This window comes from Mirounga leonina, unplaced genomic scaffold (assembly GCF_011800145.1).
Source record: "Mirounga leonina isolate KUSES-001 unplaced genomic scaffold, KU_Mleo_1.0 Mir_101664, whole genome shotgun sequence".
NCBI classification, from domain to species: Eukaryota; Metazoa; Chordata; class Mammalia; order Carnivora; family Phocidae; genus Mirounga; species Mirounga leonina.
Genome location: NW_023270175.1, coordinates 4,267,778 through 4,273,777, shown reverse-complemented (window position 1 = coordinate 4,273,777; position 6,000 = coordinate 4,267,778).

Below are 6,000 nucleotides of genomic sequence, written 5' to 3'. Positions count from 1 at the left end.
TGAACCTGTGAAGATTTAGCAGCAATGTTCCCTGGGGCCGGGACTTGTGCAGTCACATGAACCCCTCCCTCCCCCAAGGGAGGCCCAGTGCCTGCTTTCATGCTTGCAGTCACCACCTCGAAATTCCTTGTACATTTGGAACAAGAGGCCCCTCATTTTCATTTAGCACCGGGCCTCACAAACTATGTAGCCGTTTCTAGCTGAGGTCCATCGTCAGCAGGTCTCTGGAAGCAGGGTTCAGTCTCCCAGAAAAGAGCAGAGGAACCTGCAAAGTTATGGCCTTGAATGAGAGGCCTCCAAGCGTGAAATCTGTTCCTTCGAATTTCACACCACACTTCCATTCTTTTGCCCTCGGTCAGGCTCAGCGACCCGTGTGAACTTTCTCCCTGAGCTGAGAGTCCCACCACCTCCAAGTCTTGGCTGCACTGCTCTGATCTACCAGGGTCACTGCAACTTCGTCTCCAAAAGCGATGGCTGTGTGATTAGAGAGAATATGTTTGATGTACCTACTAACCTTCCCCCTACACATACTCTCTTTTTTTATATTGAAATATTTGAGATAATTGTTGATTCTCCTGCAGTCACAAGAAGTAGTACAGAGAGATCCTGTTGATCATTTCCCCAGTCTTCCCCAAAGGGACCATTTTGCAAAACTCTAGTATATCCCAACAAGGATATTGATATTGATCCAATCCACCAATCTTATTCAGACTTCCTGTTTTGCTTAAGCTCATCTGTGTGTGGATTTGCTTCTGTACGATTTTATCACACGTGGGTTCCCGCATCCACCACCACGGTCAAGATTCGGAGCAGTGCTGTCACCTCAAGGATCCTTTGCGATAGGATCCTTTCAAAACCGTGCCCACCTCCCTCCTGCGACCCCCTTCCCCACCTGTGGCACACACTGGTCTGGTTTCTATTTCTGAACTTAGCACATCTGGGCTGGTTGCAGGTCTTGCTATCACAACATCACCTCTGTTTCTGCCCGTGTGTTCTTCCCATGAATTCGTGGCCATTGAAATGGGTTAATAAAGCAAGATGTATCACGAAAAGTCTTCATATCCCCTATCAGTCGATGGATATTTTCAATTTTAGAGGCAACACCGTCCCAGAGAAAGCTAGAGGACTTTAGAGTTAAGAATTGTTGTTTCAAAACAAAACAAAACAAAACAACAAAACAGGGCTCCATTCTTTCTTTCCTGTGTGGCCTGAAGCTGGATACTTAACACCCCACCACCATCACCCCACCCTCCACCCAGCATCTCCCCTACCTCTGCTAACCTGGAAGAACAATCCCTTGTTTTTGTGAAGATTAAATGAGATAGCCCAGGAAAGCTTCCAGTCTCTTCTTTCTTGGCACCAGCTGAGGAGGGGGAATGGCTCTAACAGAGTGAGAAGTCGAAATTGTCGTTTTTCTAAATGCAGTTTTAATACTCGCAAGTATTTACAACAAGGGAAAAACAGGACAAGAATGACTATACAACTGGGACTTATAATTAGCTTAATGAGACTTCTAAAGAGCTCTCAGAGGGAACTGGGAAAACTCCTTTTAACTATGTCAAACAAGACCTCGTCCCATCCCCCACTCCCTCTTCTAACATCGAGGAGGGCTTAATTAGTTTAGCAGCTCTTTTCTTTCAAGATCTGGCCATAACAAGCTACAGCCTCCCTTAGTTCAATTTTTTTTTTTCCCAAAAATCCTAAATTAGCGGAGGCCAGATGAATGACATTTTCCTGGGATTGAAAAAGATTCCTTTCCCCCCATGTTGGAAATGCTTCATAGTTCTGTTTGTTTCCAACCCCCTCTCAATCTTTACTTCACTCTCAGGCTCAGTGACAGCTCAAGGCTGTCTCCGCCCTTTTTGTTCTAATTCTATAAGCTTTCCCAGCACTTAAAGGGCTGTTTATGGATGTGTAGCTCTGACAAAGAGATGCTATCATTTCTTTCAGACCTCCCCTGTGTCTCGAGTTTTGAAATCTCAGAAGACAGTTCTACTTGATTCTCTAAGCACTTTGTGTGAGGGTGTGATGGACCCATCTCGGGGGCTCCTGCTAAATTGTGACTGACTCCCATTTGGAACGTCTCTGGACCCCACTGACAAGGGTTTCCTGCCCTGTGTTTCACACCAGCAAGTGCGCAAAAGGCAGAGCTGCTGCCCTCAGCGAGTTCGCAGTTTGAGGAAACTCAAGTGTACACATGAAACAGTTGGACAGTGATCAACTAGAACCCCGCGTGATATGATGCTGACCCCAAATGAGACGATTATTCGGTGGTTGCTGAGCAGTCCGTGAGGGAGGAAGGAGGCGTCACAGAGAAAGCAAGGCTGGAGAATCAAAGGATAAGCAAGACTTGGGTGGACGGAGGGGTTGGAAAAGACAGTCCGAGTCTGGGGACATTTGGAGTAAAAACATGGGAGTAGGATTGAATCATGCCATGCGTCCAACCTCCCTGTGAGTTCTGGATCACCTCAGTTTCTGACTCCTCGCCTTGCCTTCTGTTTGTGATCTTGCCTACTCTCACTTGAGTACCTAATGCTCAGTTCTCTGGGGGCTTAAGTCTTGGACGGCATCTATATCCAAAGCATCATCCTGAGCCAGACTTCGGCAGCCCTGAGTTTCCTACCCCAGAACCAGCCAGTGGTGGTTGCGTTCCTGAAAACGTTGTCCAGCCCTAAGAAATGGAACACAGAGGCAAACTAGACCAGCGCCAAGGAGTAGTAGTGAAACCAATCATGGCAAATGGCTAAAATGACATCCCTCGGCGGAGGAAGGGCCTCAGTGACCAAGCAGAGGAGTATAGATTTGATATAGTCAGAGATTAGGAACCACTGTAACCATTTATTTAGGGATAGAGGTTTCCTTTGACTAATATTGAGAAACTAGAGCCCTTTAGTTGACAAGGCAAATGAGTTGCTTCCCTTAATTAAAGGAAGTCCTGCCGACAGCCCAGTGAAACATATTTTTGTGTTAACCAGGCCAACAGGGAAGGAATCCAATTTACCCCCTCCCAAAGTCTTGGTTGAACTCCACCCCACACTGGCCCAAGGCTATTTGGTTTGGATGCTGCCGGTCCATCCTCTTCCGTGGCTTCTGTTCACACTCTCACTGGCCTTGGGGGATTGTAATGTCAGAATAGGCAAGGGCTGCCGTTCGCTGGCCAAAACCAAATGGTGCTGCCCCATACTGCTGCCCTCGCTGCACTAACGTGATCCTCCCCACCCCCCACCGCTACACACACACGCACACACACACACACGCACGCACACACACTGGGTGCAGCTGGCTTTTCCCCACCACAGAACTCAGTTTTACAATCTAGGGTTGGAAGATGCCCAAGATGAGAGAAATGATTGGGCTGGGAATGCGGTCGGAGGATGCAAAAAGGCAGAACCCAAGACTTGGGTGAATGCTGAGATGGAATTAGTCAGAATCTATAGCATTTTGGAGAGAGTAGGCAGCAACTCGCTCCACAAATCCTGGGCTCCTGGATCAAAGGCTCCTTACCACTGTCCCCACAAACTTCTGAAGGAGGTCAAAACTTCTGAAGAAGTAAAATGTACCACTTTACCCAGAATATGAAACCAAAAAAAAAAAAAATAGTACAGACAGAAAACTTTTACAAAGTCTACAGATGGTGGACCTCTAACTCCCTGAGGGCTGAGATCATGTTTCTTATTGTTCACCATTATGTCCCCAGGATCTGACATTGGATCTGGCATACAGTAGGAGCTCAGTAAATGTTTGTTGAATGAAAAATGAATCTCAGTAATAATAATGATAATGATAATGATAATAATAATAATGACAGCATTAAGTATTCGTTGAGTCCCAACCATACGCCAGGCAGTGTTCTAAGTACTTCACATGCGTTAACTAGCTGATGGAATCCTCACAACAACCCTCTAAAGTAGGCCTACCATTATTCCCATTTTCTGGAGCAGGAAAGCAAGGCTCAGGGGGACTGGGTCTTGCCCAAGGGTATACAACTAGTTAGCACAGAGCTTGAAGGAATGGCTACTTCCTTGGGGAAAGAAGGAACACGCTGGCGATCTCTTGACCTTTTGTGGTCTCTTAGCATTCATAACGATCAATCAAGTGCACTACGAGGCAAGACCCTAGGTAACTATTCTTTATTATTTCCCCTGCCTGGGATGCTATCCTCAATTCCCTCTTATCATCCTACCACATATGCACACATTGCTCCCTTCTTCCTATTCAAATCCTACTCATTCTTCAAGAGCCAGCTCAAATTTCACCTCTTTTACTAAGCTTGTGCTGAGGAGTCTTGCTCTCTCCCACTTTGGAACTCATATAGCACCCATGGGCCATACCACTCATTTGGTCCTCGAAAGCTACTTAGCATGCTGGTTAAGAGCCAGATTTTAGAATCAGACAGAGCAGGATTTAAATTCCAGCTCGGCCAATTTACTAGGTGTGTGACTGTGGGCAAGTTACTTAACCTCTCCATCCAGGAGCATGATCTTTGAACTGGAAAGAGAATTACAGCCCGAGATAGATGAGGAGATAATAAGGCAGTACGTAGCTGCCTTCAATGAGTTCAAGTTTCCAGACCCAGACAAATTACATCCGAGGCTACTGAGAGAATGTGCAGATGTGATCCCAGAGCCAGTCTTACTAACCTTTGAGAAATTATGGCAAAGGGAAGAGGTGAGAGAGGCAAAGAGGCAGGCAAACGTTGTGATTTTCAGCAAAGGGGGGAGTGGTGCTTCAGGGCTCAAGATGTAGATCCTGGAAACTGCAGATCAGTGAGCATGGCATTGGTCTTTGGCAAAAGTATAGAATGCACTATTAAGCAGGTGATTTTTAAGGCTTTAGAAAGGGAGCGGAAATCACTAGGGGTAAGCATGAACTCACTAAAAGCAAGTCATGCTTCACTAAACCCATTTCCTTTTTTGAATGGGTATCTAAAAGGGTAGACGAAAGGAAGGGGAGGACGCCAAGGTTACGGTGCAGTGTTCAGTCCTGGACTCGATCTCTTCAATAATTGTATTAGTCTGGTTGATCAAATATGCTGATAAAAGAATCTTCCTGATATAGAGTGTGCACTGCGAGTGGAGGTGACAGCGCCCCCAAGAGGGCAAAAACTGCTTCTTGGGGAGTGAAAAAAATTTTTTTATATACAGAGCACAGATATGCATAGGGTACATAAACATAAGTACAGCATATCTGTGCTATGAAAAGCCCATAGAAAATATTAGAGAATACGGTCTTAAAAGGCCCTTTACGGGTGTGATCATGAAAAGAAGTTTGAGAAACAGTGATATAGAGAATATGTTTTACATGAAAGACTCAAGATCTAAATAAAATTCCAAGGGATACACTGAAATAAAAAGTAAACAAGGAAATGGTTCTTGGGAATGCATGTAAAGCCCAGCATCTAGGTTAAAATAAAAGTCAGTTGTATAAGCACAGAATCAGGCAAATAATAGTAGTTCATACAAGAAACAGAAGACGGATTTTTTAAAGATTTTATTTATGTATTTGACAGAGAGAGTTGAGAGAGAAAGAGAGAGACAGCAAGAGCGGGAACACAAGCAGGGGGAGAGGGAGAGGGAGAAGCAGGCTTCCCGCAGAGCAGGAAGCCCCATGCGGGACTCGATCCCAGGACCCTGGGATCATGACCTGAGCCGAAGGCAGACGCTTAACGACAGCCACCCACACGCCCCAGAAGACAGATTTAATTGAGCTACAGGATCTGCTCAGAAGACAACCAGAATGGCCAAGATCTGGAAACTGTGTCCCATTAAGCATGGCTTAAGTGAACTGAGGCTATTTAGGAGGACAGAAGGCTTGGGGTGACATGACAAATATTGTAGTCGTCTGTCATGTGAGAGAGGAATTAGAAATCGTTTGTGTGGGGGCGCCTGGGTGGCTCAGTTGGTTGGGCGACTGCCTTCGGCTCGGGTCATGATCCTGGAGTCCGGGATCGAGTCCCGCATCGGGCTCCCTGCTCGGCGGGGAGTCTGCTTCTCCCTCTCC